We start from the raw sequence: 16,027 nt of genomic DNA, 5'->3' as shown, positions 1-16,027 counted from the left end.
GATGAGTTTTCACTGATACCTTTTCATGGCAGAAATACACTCGGAGTGCTTGGCAAGCACTGCCGAGGGGAGATCTCGCTTAAAAAAATTGTCTACTAATTGAAAAACCTGCGTGAACGCGGGATCCTCGGTGTGGTAGGCAGAGCATGTTACCATCACACCACGGTGGCCGCCTATATAATTTATTTTTGATAAATTACGCTTCATTACTGCTATCAACCTCGTGTATATTTCTCACAATAAACAGCTGTTGGTTTTGGTGGTGCCACCTTGGAAATTTTTTTCACCTCCATCTCAACTCGATATGCAATGTAGGATATCAACTGGAGAAATGTGTTTAATATTCATTTGAGAGCTGTACATTTCTCAAAATCTCTCGAAATTAGTTTTTAATTGGAAAATATTAATGACGGTGGAGATCAAATCCAAAACTTTTAATTTTACAAAATTTCTCAAAGGTTCTATAATGATTGGAGAATGAAGTTGGATAACAACTCGAGAACTATCTGGTTTAAGAATAATTAAATATTGATGTTGGATGTCACTTCCGGAACTAGATTTATATTTCGCTGAAGAATTGTTTTCCATGTTTGTTGGCTAAACAAAATCCAGCTGTTGCCGTATCTACAAATTATCTAGATAATGAAAAAACCAATGTAGCCGCACAAAAAACCACACCCCAAGGGCGGCCTTAAACTGAGACTGAAAAACAGCTCAGTAGTTTAACTGGAGTTTAAATTTGACGAGACTTTAAGCAAACTTAGTTTAAGCTTAGCTTAACCAACTACTGAAAAACCGGGCCTAAACCAGAGAATTAAAAAACAAAGTACATGAAATGTGTGTGTTTGTCTGTATGTATGTACATGTTTTACCCTGACGCCACATTGACCTCTTGTTATTTTCGCTTATCTGCGCCCATTTTTTTGCCAACTGTTGCCTTAGCGCTTCATCTTGAAAAAAACCAAATTCGGGCAAAATCAATTGTTTTTCGAAAAAAAATATTTTCCGATACAAGAAAAGAGAGTCCTGAGCTACATAGCCTTCATACACTTTTATACAGTATGGCAAATATGACCTCCGCAGGATTTTCTGTTCGGCTGTTAAGTTTGGCCGAAGGTACTCTCAAACAATGTGCGTATCTGAGATATGGAGGCACTCTCCCGAAGCTCGATGCCGACCTTCAGCAGCCATCACTTCATTACGAGTCTCCAATCGTAAGGACATTTTTTTCTTGCGTTGACTTGAAAAATGGAATAAAATTATACAATTTATCGGAAAGGACGTGGAAGTTTACCAAATCCAACTTCTGAATTGAAAATACGAAATTCAGGCTGAATTAATTATTGTTTCATAATTGAAAAAATTGTGTATTTTCCGATTCAAGGAAATAAGTCACTAGATATACAAAGCTAACGTAGAGTCTAAAAAACATTCTCAAACCGCCAATCTGCAGCTTTTGTTCAAACGACCGCTGCTTTCGAAACTCGAGTTAATTATCAACCCCAGCTAGAATATCCCCATCTATACTAGTTTAAGGGCCATAAATGAATAAAAGATAACGAAGAGGCCAATGAGTTGGCAAAGGAGGGTGCAGCACTTCATGCATCTACGGTATACGTCCCAATTTACTTGAGAGAAATCAAATGGGGGGTAGGAAGACAGAAGGGCGGAATGCAAAATTTCTAAGATAATGTGCAAATCCTGCAATATCAGACTCACATAGTTGCTCATGTCTCTACATAGACAAGACTTAAGGCTCATGAGGGGTGTGCTAACTGAACACTGCCTTCTGGTTTCACATGCTTATAAATTAGGCCTCGTCAGTAATAGTAAACTTTCAGTCGTAGAAAACTTCAGTACTTGCCAAGAGGACGCTAACATATATTAAAAAGAGAGGATATTCTGACTGGGCACTGCCTTCTGTCGTCAAATGCTTTCAAATAAGGGCTTGTTAGTGATAGCAGATGTAGAAAGTGCGGTTTGGAGGGGGAAACAATCGCGCACGTTTTGTGCTCATGCCCTGCGCTCGCCAGGCTAAAATTCCAGCTATTAGAAGTGAAACAGTTATCAGATCTCGAATCAGCGAATTGCATAGGTCGTAGAAAGCTTCTAGTATTTTCAAGTAGGACGGAGTTATTTTATAACATAGGTTCTGGTTTTAAATAGGGGTTTCAGTTTGGTCTTTAAACAAGCTTCTGGTAACACTATGGACTTCTCAGTTTATGTGAGGTCCTCACGTATCGGTCAGTTGGACCTAACCGATCCTGCCAAGTGGAAGGAGTTATTGTATAACATAATTTAAACAAAAATGCTTGGCGCAAATTACCTCAGAATATTTACAAATTGACTAGGACCTATATGTTTTTTGCCTTTCATGGCAAAAATACACTCCGAGTATTTTGGCAAACCACATAAGTCCTAGTGTCTAGTTTATTGGCCAGTTCAACCTGATCTAAGCTATGAATAGCTCACAGAGTATACATTGGGGTGGGTCGATTTGTATGGACGAAAGTTAACCGATATCGCGCCATCGATTTTTAGATAGGATTTGGGCTCAGGAAAAAGTTCCACTACGCGTACCCAAAAAAATAAAAAAAAATTTTTTAGTAGGTCATGAAAAAAACCTTAAAAATCAAAGTCGAAGAAGTCAAAAAAATTAAATTTCGCAAATATTAAAAAACATATTTTTTTTTAAAAAATATAGGATTTTATTAGCTCGAGGCCTTGCTTTGAATAAAACACTATGTTAATATTCATATATTTATTTGGTCGATATTTCGACTTCAATCTGAAGTAATTTTCAAGATTGCATTCATGTCGACAGCATAGTGTTTTATTCAAAGCAAGGCCTAGAGCTCACAAAATCCTATATTTTTTAAATAAACAAGGCCATCAAAAATTATATATTTTTCTTTAAAACTGTTATCGACAACGTTTTTAGCGGACATCTTTGGGTCGGACAGGGTGTAGGTACATGAAAATTTTACAATCAAATCAAAATTTTTTTTAGTAGGTCATAAAAAAAACTTAAAAATCGAAAAAAAGTAAAAAAATGAAATTTCGCAAATATTAAAAAATATATATACATATATTTTTTTTCAAAAAACTGTTATCGAGAAATGAGCAAAATGGCATAATTTCCTATACATACATATGTACATATGAATCGATAAGGTGACTCTTAGCTAAAATTTTGAAGAGGGCGGAACACGCACAGCTCACTTCCGATAAAGCCAATGTATACATCTGTAATGAGGGGATAGTATAATAAAAAAGTGCAGAGAACTGGAGGCTCCTTTTTAATTTATTCTACATTTCATTTTAACACGCTTTTATTAGCTTGGCCTGTATGTAACGGAATCTTTGAGCTTAATTTTTACCGGTTTCTAGAAGTCTGATTAATTTGAAACTTTGCACACGTATCAAAGCTCGATGACAATGCATTAATGTGATGGTGCGGTGGCATAAGGTTAACGTCCATAAGGTCAATTGGCCTTATTACCACTTGGAATGGCCATAAGTTTGATTGAAACTTTGCACACGTATCAAGGCTCGATAAAAATGCATTAATGTGATGGTGCGGTGACATAAGGTCAAAGGCCATAATGTCAATTGGTCTTATTACCACTTTGAATGGCCATAAGTTTGATTGAAACTTTGCACACGTATCAAGGCTCAATGACAATGCAATAATGTGATGATGGGGTGACATAAGGTTAACGGACATAAGGTCAATTGAACTTATGACCACCCCAAATGGCCATATATTTGAAACCTTGCAAATAATACGAAGAACGCATTCCTTTATTAATGATAGAAGAGGATGCATGGCACATCTACGAAAGAGCATACTGGAGCCCTTTTTAACACGCTTTTATTAGCTTGGCCTGTATCTATCTATGTATATATGTATCCATGTATGTATGTAACGGAATCTGGAGTGGAGCCGAGAGCCCCGGTAATGCAGAGCTCCGAACTCCGTTGCACCTTTTGAATCATTTTAAGATAGGTACTTTTAGCTAGTGCAGGCCACCAGACCAAGGCACCATAAAGAAGAATCGGGCACACAATGGCTGTGTAAATCCAGTAGGTCACCTTAGGGGAGAATCCCCAGGAGGTGCCAATTGCCCTCTCGCAGGTGAACCGCTCTGCTGCTGCCTTCTTGGATCGGTGCACTATATGGTCACTCCATAATAGCTTCCTATCCAAAATGATTCCCAAATACTTGACTTGATCGCTAAACGCTAAGAACGTACCCCCAATTATTGGCGGTGTAAGATTTGGTACTTTGTACCTCCTCGTGAAGAGGACAAGCTCAGTTTTGTTCGGGTTTACTTCCAAACTTGTGGCGGGTTGTACTCCTGGAGCATCTCCAGGATGTCAGCTGGGTCCATTGGCATCACTGGAACCCAGGATCTAGCCCTTGGTCGTGAGGGGATATCACGTGCCTCCACTACCTTGAGGCGCGCGCCCGGATATACCACCCCTATCAACGTGACGGCGGCCCTATAGAGGTTTACCGACCTGGCGTCGTCACTGGCAATTAGCTTGACATTGTCCTGGAACCACCCTGCATCGGTGTAAGATGGCGGTGGACCAGGGTTGTCTTTCTTAATCTTAACGGCCACCTTAGCGAGCGCGGTTGGATTCATCCATGGACCGCTGGCGTTGCGAGGTTTCAACACTCTCGACTAAAACTTTTAAAATTACTTGAACTAAAAAATTAAAAATAAATAATAGTTTAAAAAACTAAAAAAACACGCCTTTATAGCTAACCGAACTAAAAAATAGAAAATAATGTTCAATTAAAAAGAGTTTATATAACAGTAGTGGAAGGTCAAACAATCGTTTATAGTTAATCACCTCAAAATAAAATTATAATAAAATTTAAGTTATTAACATAATAATTTAATTCACAGTAAAAAGCGTGGGGTGCATTTGACTACATTTCATATCTTTCCTCTCAGATAGTTGCCAATAGAATGATTGTAACATTCAATATCAAGGACCCCACGCTTTTTACTGTGAATTAAATTATTCTGTTAATAACTTAAATTTTATTATAATTTTATTTTGAGGTGATTAACTATAAATGATTGTTTGACCTTCTACTACTGTTATATAATCTCTTTTTAATTGAAAATTATTTTCTATTTTTTAGTTCGGTTAGCTATAAAAGCGTGTTTTTTTTTTTAGTTTTTTTAAACTATTATTTATTTTATCTATGTCATTATAAAAAGATGCTTGGAAAAAATTAAGATTTAACATTTTTTTTACCAGGCGGTTTCCAGAAAATTTCGCCTATCATGGAAAAACCCATTTAATTTTTTTATAACAAAGAATATTTCTAAAAAAAGTGGGCAAAATCTTTCACTTTTGATAAAACCCTTACTTGCTTTGAATTCTCAAGTTCAGCATATTGAGAGTAAATTCTATCCTAGAGCTTTTTAATGATCACACTGCGAAAGTTTTAAAAACATTTCTTTTCGGCATAAAAATTGTAATTTGTAAATCAGTGTTATTTAACATACTCATAGATAAGATATTTAGATTTTTTCGTGCTCCCATAATCGTTGTTGGCATATCAACAAAACAAAACTTCCACGTGCCTATGTAGATATGTACATATGTATGTATCATTGTTTTGTTGATTGTGCTGGAGCTGAGCAAAACAAGCCTCACTACTGATAAAAAGAGTTTTCGGTTTGGAGCGCATGCGAAGAATTTACTACCTACTATTCTCAAATCCAAACAATTGCAACAAATACTAGTGAATACTTGATTGTGTCATGCATATACCATATACACACCTAAACAGTTAATTTATGCATTTAGGGATGAGTAAGCAATATTTAGGTAATGTGTTGAATAAACTGCTGGTAACATTATATACTCATTCAGTCTATGTGAGGTCCTCACGGACCAGCCAATTCAACCTATTCTAACCTAGGTAATGTGAATTGACTTTTAATTGTACGAGCATACTTACTATGTAGCGTGATAGAACTTCATACTGTAACAAATTTAGGGAAACTCCGCTTATTTTACACATTCCGCGAGCGTTCGAATCGCTAAATTGTCGAATAAATAACTCCAATATTCAGTAATGCAAAATGGTGTTTATTAGATTACTTTGGGAGTAGTACAATTATACTTCACTTCGCAACTGATAGCGTGCTTAAATCAAACTGATTACTGATTACTCAGCTTTCGCTGCTTTTATACTCTCTGTTGTCTCGTTCACCCATTTCTCCTAAGGTCTAGTAACTTCGCGGCTATATATGTACATGTATATTTGTAGTTTATAGTCTCTCGCATAGCCATATGCGTGTGTTTATGTGAGTACTACTTCGGCTGATTATTACATGTGTTTATGAGTATCTCTCCGTTGCCTTGTATGTATGTGTGTAGATGATGATTGATTTGTTTACGTACATACGAGTGGCTGCTTAGTATCGGCTTAGTGATGGTAGTATCACTTAGTGATGTTAATTTTCGTCACAATATGCTGAAAGGGTAAATATTATTTAAATTTTCTTATATACATATGATAGTAGATATTTAAATATATTAGGCCCCACTAGCCCTTAAAAATAATATAGTGTTTTTTTTTCAAATGTCCCGAGAAATTTTTAAAATCCCGGGATTTTGCCCATAATCCTGAAAAATAAATCTGACCGCCCTATTCCGATTACGGCTGCGGTAGATGAAAATACCGTTGGTGGCGTTTGTTTAGAAGGTTCTAGTTTCGTAATATTTAATATTTAAGAATTAGTAAACAAAACAAAGTGTAATGCCCCGTGCACACACATACTAGTACTAAGAGAAATTATGCATTTGTGTTCGAAGCTCGCCTGGCGTTATACATATCTGGACTAGCCCCATGTATCCATATATATTTAGAGGCGCTGATTCTGGACTTTTAGTCAGGGTCCGTATTATGATAAGTGACTGAAACTGTCAAAATATTTCTAAAAATTGTAAGTTATGGATCTAACATGCCAACCTAATAAAACCGCACTGCGTTTTTTTAGCGCACGCAAACAACCGGCGTTTTTGCCCGAACCCAAATAAGCATGCGTTGCGACGATGTAAAGCATGTGTGCAAACGTCAAATCTAAATGTCACGCAGAACAAAAATTGGAAATCGAGTTAAGTTTTCACGCAGCAAATTCAATTTGGGTTGCTCTCATACAAGTTGTATGTGCATGAGACATTTTTGACAGAAAATTACTTGCGTGCCTTTATATTAGGTTGGCTTGTAAGGAGTATTATTAGTAGCTAGTTCACATATGTCTTTAATCCGATCCACCATTTCATAAACGTGTCGTGAACTGCCAATTCCGTCCCTGAAATCTTGAGGCAATGGAAAAAAATCTTAAGTGCAAAAATTGCAGTCATGAATGTTTTTAAATTAAGTATAATTGATGCAAGGTAGATGAGTTTTTACTGGGAAGCTTTTCATGGCAGAAATACACTCTGCGTGTTTGCCAAATCAATGCCAAGGGGCGACCACGCTTAGAAAAACTGTTTTCTAATTGAAAAAACTATTTTCTAATTTTCAATGTTACTTTGCCTGAGACTTGAACGCAGGACGTCGTGGTAGGCACACTACCTCCCCACCACGGCGACCGCCATTAATGATTTAATTTATTTATGCAAGCTTAGATAAAAATACAATTCTTATTGTAACGATTTTAGTGCAATACCTCTTATTTGCAACCTTGTACTAACGTTCGTATCACTAAACTGTTGAATAAATAACTCCAATATTTAATAATGCAAAATGGCCTTTTTAAAGTACTTCACAATAACACTTATAACTCGCAACTAATAGCTTGCTTAAATGAAACTGATTCTCGCGCCTCTACTGTTGTCGCCTTTTATACTGTCTGGTTTCCTCGTTGCATACTTCTAAGCTTTTCCATTCCAGAACATACTAGTTAGTTATCAGCTACAAAATCACCAGCCACAACTACGTTTATAGCTTCCCATATTCTCGGGAGTAATACTTGCACAAATTATTGCCCTCTCTTGTGAGCACCTCAGAAAAGATATTTGCACGTGTTTGTGCGTTTCTTCTCCGTTGCGTGTTCGTACATATGTGTAGACATAATGATTGAATTATTGATGTGCATCAAGTCACTGCTTAGCATCGGCTTAGAGATGATAGTATCCCTTGGTGCTGCTAATATTCGTTATATAACAATATAGGCAGCATTAGCAACAGCTTTCTGCTTTCTAATTAAACGGTTTTATTTAGCTTGACTTGGCAGGCCGGGCGTTACCAATTTTGTAATTAAAGCTACAAACTTTCCAAATGAACCACTTTCATTTTGGTTCGTGGTTTGCCAATGGTTTGTATGCGGTACCTACATCGTTGATCCGTTTTACAACTTTGTATGGGCCTTCCCAATTACACTCCAATTTCGGGGACAATCTTTTTTTTCGTTGTGGGTTGTATAACAGCACCAAATCTCCTTCCTGAAACCCTTCCGAATTAAGCGCTTTATCGTACCTCGCTTTCATCTTGCCACTCATAATCTTTGATCGTTGCCTTACAAGATCGTGTATCTCTCTCAGCTCTTTTTCCAAGGCACCAGTGGATTTCTTGACATTTCTCTCCGCATCGGCATCTATCCCAAACTTCAAATCAGCTGGCAGTCGAAGGTCATTGCCAAAAATTACCTTTGCGGGAGTTTGGCCCGTTGTCTCATGCACTGCCGATCGGTAAGCCATCAAGAATAATGATATATGTGTATCCTACTCCTTATGGTACTTGTCTACTACTTTCCTTAAATGCTCCTCCAATGTTCTATTGAATCGTTCCACCATGCCATCGGACTGAGGATGCAATGCAGTTGTCCGTGTTTTTCGAATTCCCAATGATTTACACATTTCCCGGAACACAGCTGATTCGAAATTCCTGCCTTGGTCAGAATGTAACTTCATTGGTATACCATACCTTGCAACCCAATTGTTTATAAACACTTCTGATACTGTTTCCGCTTGTTGATTTGGTATTGGGTATACCTCTGGCCATTTGCTGAAGTAATCCATAACCACCAGTACATATTTGTTTCCGCAGTTGCTAGTTGCTGCAACCTTTCAAATGGCGCACCTGAGTTATATTGCTTCATCTGGCCATGACTTCGGGTTTTGGGCCCTTTCGCTCTGCTACAAACCTCGCAGTTCGCAATCCACTCTGTGACCGACTGACGGCAACCAACCCAATAGAATCTCTGCTTAATTTTCTCGAGCGTCTTCGTGATTCCAAGATGACCTCCACTTGGACCATTATGCAGCTCGCTGAGCACGTCAGGAATCCTCTTTCTGGGAACAACTATCAGTTTCTTCTTGCATTGACCATCCTCACTCTACCATACTCGATGAAGGCAAGCCGTAGAGGTATTTGTGAAAATGTTTAATGCACTCTACCAATGCCAACAGCTCTCTCCGCGTAACGCAGTAGGTCCTCTCTGGTTTTCCAATCGAACGGCTGTAATACGCAACTACCTTCTCCTGTCCATCGACCAGTTGTGATAAAACGCCTCCTATAGCATATCCACTCGCATCTGTATCTAGAATAAATGTTGTTCCTGGAATCGGATATGTTAACATTGGGGCAGTGCACAAACGCTCCTTCAATGTTTGGAAAGCCACTTCTTGCTCCTTCTTCCATTCAAAAGCTTTATTTTTTCTTGTAAGCTCATGGAGGCTATGGGCTACGCTGGAAAAATTTGGTACAAATCGGCGGTAATATTTGCACAGCCCAAGGAAACTTCTCAATTCATGCAGATTCTGTGGTCTTGGCCAACCTTCACTGCTTCTTTATGACCCAAGTAACTAACTTGCTTCTTGAACAGAGAACTCTTTTTGGGACTAAGTTTCAGACCAGCACCAGCTCCAGCACCAGGAAAACCTCCTTCAAATTCTTCAGAAGTTCTTTCCCAATACGATGATGTCGTGTAGGTACACTAAGCATGTTTTCCAATGTAGTCCTTTCCGTACCTGATCCATGAGTCTTTCAAAAGTAGCTGGTACATTACATAGTCCAAAAGGCATCACTGTAAATTGCCAAAGACCATCACCGACACTGAAGGCTGTTTTCTCTTCCTCCTTCACTTCCACTTGCCGCTTTTCAAGTCCAGTGTGGAAAACCATTTCGTACAAGATAGCGAGTCCAAAGTGTCGTCAATTCTTGGCAATGGATAGCTATCCTTTTTCGTAACGTCATTCAACTTCCGGTAGTCCACGCAAAACCTCATTTTCCCATCCTTCTTCTTTACAAGTACTACCGGTGAACTCCATGGACTAGCTGATGGTTCGATGACGCCGCTGTCGCTCATTTCTTGTATGATTTGACCCACAACTTCCCGCTTCACCAGTGGAACACTTCCTCTAGCCCCTGTGTCCAAGCTGTGATGTCATTTAAAAGATCAGTATTACTAGATGAAACGTGTTCCTGGAGCTGTTCACAGTTAATAACTACTTCAGCCTCTTGGCATCTTCCCCAAATAGCTCCTTTGGTCAGTTTGAGTGGCGACTTGAACTCATTGAGTACTCTTACCGGAATACGTCCATCTTGTTTTGTCATAGCCAGGGTTTTTCCTACAAGTATATTCAGTGCTGATGTGTTTCCTGCTTATACAACCCAAAATTTGTTTGTCCCACAATCTCCATCAACCTTTGCCCAGATGACTGCTTCGGATTTTGGTGGTATTTGCTGACTCTCTTCCACCAGCACTCGTTTACTGCTGTAGCCTCTCTCGTAGCCGAAATAAAGTGACACATCCATGTTTTTATATCGCATCGTCTTGCATTGCATATCGATCTTGATACCTTGGTCGATTAAGAAGTCCACTCCAATTATGATTTCATCAACAATCTCTGCCACTATAAAATTGTGTAGTACCGTGACGTTCCCAATTGCTACTTCACATGCTACTTCTCCAATTACCTGGGTGTCCTCTCCCGTGGCTGTACGTAATCTTGCTCCAAGCAATGGTCTTATCTTCTTGTTGACCAAATCTGATCGAATGATGGAATGGGATGCACCCGTATCTACAGTCAGTAAACGTTCTTTTCCATCCACATGCGCTCCGACAGTAAGATTTCTTGACCTTCTTCCAACTTGCGAGATAGAGATTATGGGGCATTCAATTGAGGGAGCCAGCTGTCGCCCCTTGCGGCTGACTCGCTTTAGTTTAACGACTGAGTAGATTTGGAGATTTGCTCATCTGCTTCAGCTCTGCGTTTACGGCCACCCACATTGTTGGAACTATTGGGATTGGTACTGCAATAACGTGCAATGTGCCCTGTCTTTCCACACTTAAAGCATTTGACTGCACCATGGTTTTTCTGCTGCGTTCCCTTTAATGTTTCTAAAATTGTGTCTACCCAGTCTGACCTTTCCACTTCCACGCGATGAGCTTTGTACGCTGGCTTACTCAAAAGCGAGGCAGTTTCCTGAGTTAGTGCATGGGATACTGTTTCAGCAAATGTTTGCTTTGGGCTTGCGTATGTAGCTCGTTTTGCTTCGACGTCCCGTATGCCATTTATAAAACTCTGAATCTTTACCCTTTCAGTGTATTCCACAGGTGCGTCCGCATTTGCAAGATGAGCCAATCTTTCAATGTCTGAAGCAAACTCCTGCAAAGTCTCGTTAGATTTTTGGTAGCGCTTTTGCAATTCTATTTGGTAGATCTGTTTCCTATGCTCGCTTCCGTAACGTTTCTCTAAAGCGCTCATCAATGTTTCGTAGTTGTTCCGCTCGTACTCTGGGATGGTCTGTAAGATTTCCGCAGCTGGTCCTTTTAAAGCTACGAACAATGCAGCAACTTTATCGTCGGCATTCCAGTTGTTCACTGTTGCGATTTTCTCAAATTATAGCTTAACGACCTGGAAAGGAACAGAACCGCCAAAGGATGGTGTTTTTACCTTTGGATTACTCGTTGAAACTGCTGGGCGATTTAGTTGCAACTGCTCGATACGTCCTCTCAAAGCATCCACCTCGACCTCGATTTTTTCTTCAAACTGTAAAATTTTTGTATCTTGCGCCTCCAACTTCGAGGAAATACGTCCTTCTTGCTCTTCCAGTTAAACAGAGATCTGCGATGATATCTGTGCTGAAATTTGCGGCGCCATTTCAGATATCCGTGCCTCTTGTGCTTCATTCTTCGCTATTATACGGTTCTCCTGCGATTCCAGCTGAGATGACATTTCCGACGACATTTCGGATATACGCGTTTCTTGTGCTTCAATCTTCGATGTTATTTCAGATGACATTTCTGCAATACGTGTGTCCTGTGATTCCATCTTGGATGTTATACGGTTCTCCTGGGATTCTAGTTGAGATGCCATATATGTCTTCTGTTCTTCCAGTTGAGATTACATTTGCGACGACATTGATGTTACTGTCGATGTTTGTGCAGATATTGCAGCTAATATCATGTTCAAGTCTGTGCTCGTAACTGTCTGCGATGTTTCATTTTTCTCTTCAATTTTTATTGTTGTCTCGTCCCCATCAGGATAAAATACATACTCGTCCACATCAATTCCTTGCGACTCCATTACCTCTCGTAGCCGTGCTTGAAGTTCGATCATATTGCTGGTTGTATTCAATCCACGGCTCTCCAACTCCTTCAGTTGCTGGATTCTCAACTTACTCAACTTTGCCATGTCCAAGTTGCATTCACAGTCTTCGGAATTTATTCAAAAATTCCTCTTCTGACACCAATTGCAACGATTTTAGTGCAATTCCTCTTATTTGCAACCTTGTACTAACGTTCGTATCACTAAACTGTTGAATAAATAACTCCAATATTTAATAATGCAAAATGGCCTTTATTAAAGTACTTCACAATAACATTTATAACTCGCAACTAATAGCTTGCTTAAATGAAACTGAGTCTCGCGCCTCTACTGTTGTCGCCTTTTATATTGTCTGGTTTCCTCGTTGCATACTTCTAGGCTTTTCCATTCCAGAACTTACTAGTTAGTTATCAGCTACAAAATCACCAGCCACAACTATGTTTATAGCTTCTCATATGCGCGGGAGTAATACTTGCACAAATTAGTGCTCTCTCTTGTGAGCACCTCAGATAAGATATATGCATGTGTTTGTGCGTTGCTTCTCCGCTGCGTGTACGTACATATGTGTAGACATAATGATTGAATTATTGATGTACATCAAGTCACTGCTTAGCATCGGCTTAGAGATGATAGTATCCCTTAGTGCTGCTAATATTCGTTATATAATAATATAGGCAGCATTAGCAACAGCTTTCTGCTTTCTAATTAAACGGTTTTATTTAGCTTGACTTGGCAGGCCGGGCGTTACCAATTTTGTAATTAAAGCTACAAACTTCAAACTTGGAGTATAGTTCAGAAACCGATGACAATGAAAAAAAACTCCGATAGGTGGCACAGGTATCGAGGTATTAAAGAAAGTCGCATTTGTGCTCCGATTAGGCTCATACTTGGAACACATATTACATGAATAGAAAGCGACATCTGAAAAAAAAATCCCGCTAGGTGCGGCAAGGGTCGAGATATTAAAAATACTCGTATCTCTGGCCCGTTTTGGCTCATATTTTGAACAAATATTACATACAGTCCGGTAGAAGTAACATCAAAATACTTTAGAGTTCGACGACTTAGATTGTAACAAATTATCAGGAAAGAGTCCTTGTAATAATGAGTCACTAAATGAACTAAATAGAATGAGAAATAATAGGCCATTAAGACTAAAAACTTGAAAATAAAATAATTAAAAAAAAATCTTAAGGTCAACGGTTTTATGTTTTACGGTTTTATGAAAACAATACTTACATTAAGTAATAATAATACTAAAAGCTAGAAAATAATTAGGTAGCTCCTAGGTACTAGTCATCACACTCCTCATCAATCTAGGGCGTTGATCAGACAATTAAATAAAAGCGTTTAGCGCGTGTAATTTCTAAAAATGTGAGGCGCAGCATAACCTGATTAAGGTTCAGTTGGTCTTACTTATGATGTGATGTGATGGTAGCGTTCTCCGCCCACCCCACCTAAGATCCTGGGTTCAAGCTCCGGGCAAAGCAACATAAAAAAATATAAACAAGCTTTTTCAATTAGAATAAAATCTTTTTATGCGGGGGGACCCTAGGCAGTGTTTGGCAGGCATTTCAGGAAGGTGTATTTCTGCAATGAAAAGTTCTCGGTGAAAACTCATCTGCCTTGCAGATGCGGTTCGGAGTCTGCATAAAACAAGTAGGTCCCATCCCAACAATTTGTAGGAAAAATTAAAAAGGAGCACGGCGCAAATTGGAAGAGAACCTCATTCTAAAATCTCTTCGGAGGTTATCGCACCTTACATCATCTTATATCTACGGAATTATGACGTGTTGAAAAGCTTGTAGTGAATGTGAAAATAAAATGTTTTTTGCTTTCCTGTAACATTTTAAATTTGTTGTTTAGGGCCTTTGTGAATTAGACTAACGATATGTAAACAAATTTTAATTAAACAAATTTAAATAAAATAAATATTTTTTTGATATTTAAATTTTTTTGATGTGTAAAAATCTTTTCCCACGGTATGGTGGTATCCTAAATGTAAGCGTAAGATGTAAGTGTAAGTGTAGTCTTTGCAAGAGGTATTCTATACTAGCTTTACCCGGCGTACATTGTATCACCCGAGATGGAATGAATGTTGCGTTATTTTTTCTGTTTTGTTTGTTGATAATTAATTTATTGTTCTGTAAATTCAATTAAATTTTGTTCGCATATTTGGTGAAATTTTCGTTTAAAATATTTTATTATTATATTGTAACGAATTCTGGGGATTTTTGATATTTATGCACCTTCTGCTAACGTTCGAATCGCTAAACTATTCAATAAATCACTCCAATATTCAGTATTGCAAACTGGTCTTTATTTAGAGTACTTTGGGGGTAGTACAATTATACTCCACAATTATACTGCACTTCGCAACTAATACCGTGTTTAAATCAAACTGATTAGTTATTACTCAGTTTGCGCTGCTTTTATACTCTCGGTTTCCTCGTTCACCCATTTCTCCTAAGGTCTAGTAATTTCGCGAACAGTCCTATCTCATGCTTGGTTAGTTACCAGCTGTATACATGTATATCTGTAGTCCACACCGCTCCCATAGCCATATGCATGTGTATGTGTGAGTAACTACTTCGGCTGATGACTTCATATGTGTGTGTGTGAGATATCTCTTCGTCGCCTTCTATATAAGAGTGGCTGTTTTATTGTTGTTGTGCATTTATTTAGTAGCAGCTTAGTGATGCTAATCTTCGTCACACACAATATTGTAGTGCAAGTGGGTACACAATATTTTTGTTGGAAATAGAACGGAATTTCGTACATATATCATACGATTTTTCTGTAAAGTGGTATAAATCAGTTCTATTGTATTTTTAAAAAATTGTTTGCAATTTGGCTTGGAAAAAAATACATTTTCAAAAGTCCGGAAAAAGAAATCGAAGTTGAAAAACCAAAAGTTTTAAAATTTTTTATTTCTGAAATATGAAAAACTTTCGTCCTGATCGAAGGAACGTATAGCCAAACTTTGGTGATGATTGAAGTGTGGGAAATACCCCAGCAAAAATTGCCTAACACATTCACGTATACAAATGCAAAATCTTCAGCTGTCATCTCCTACAACAAAAAAAAGTTTGTTCTGGCTATGGCGGAACTATACCAGGTGGTAGCACGGTGACCGCTGATTTGTGTTTTTTTAATATGATTTGCTACATCAACTTCCGGCGCATTACGATTTTGACATTAGTCCATCGATTTACAAAAACAAAGTACGTGGAACTTTTATTTATGTTTGTAGCTATGTCACCATGCTACCACCTTGTATTGTTCCGCCATGGTTCTGGCTGAATGTCAGAGAGGGAAGGGGAGATATCATTTTTGCATTATTGTCTATTGTATGCATTCCCGCTCATTTGTTTTGCTTTCTTGACAGATTGCAGGTGCCATTGTACATCAAGAGCGATAAATTATAATTTAG

General features: G+C 38.4%; 1 protein-coding gene across 1 annotated transcript in view; it reads right to left on the bottom strand.

Annotated features, from left to right (window-relative positions):
- The window catches only part of LOC137250791 (uncharacterized), a 373,639-nt gene that overhangs the window by 203,967 nt on the left and 153,645 nt on the right, over positions 1-16,027 (bottom strand). The gene's annotated exons all lie outside the window — the stretch shown is intronic.

This window comes from Eurosta solidaginis, chromosome 4 (assembly GCF_040869045.1).
Source record: "Eurosta solidaginis isolate ZX-2024a chromosome 4, ASM4086904v1, whole genome shotgun sequence".
In the NCBI taxonomy this organism is placed as follows: Eukaryota; Metazoa; Arthropoda; class Insecta; order Diptera; family Tephritidae; genus Eurosta; species Eurosta solidaginis.
The sequence above is the reverse complement of the archived record's forward strand: the minus strand, read 5'-3'. Positions and strand labels throughout refer to the sequence as shown.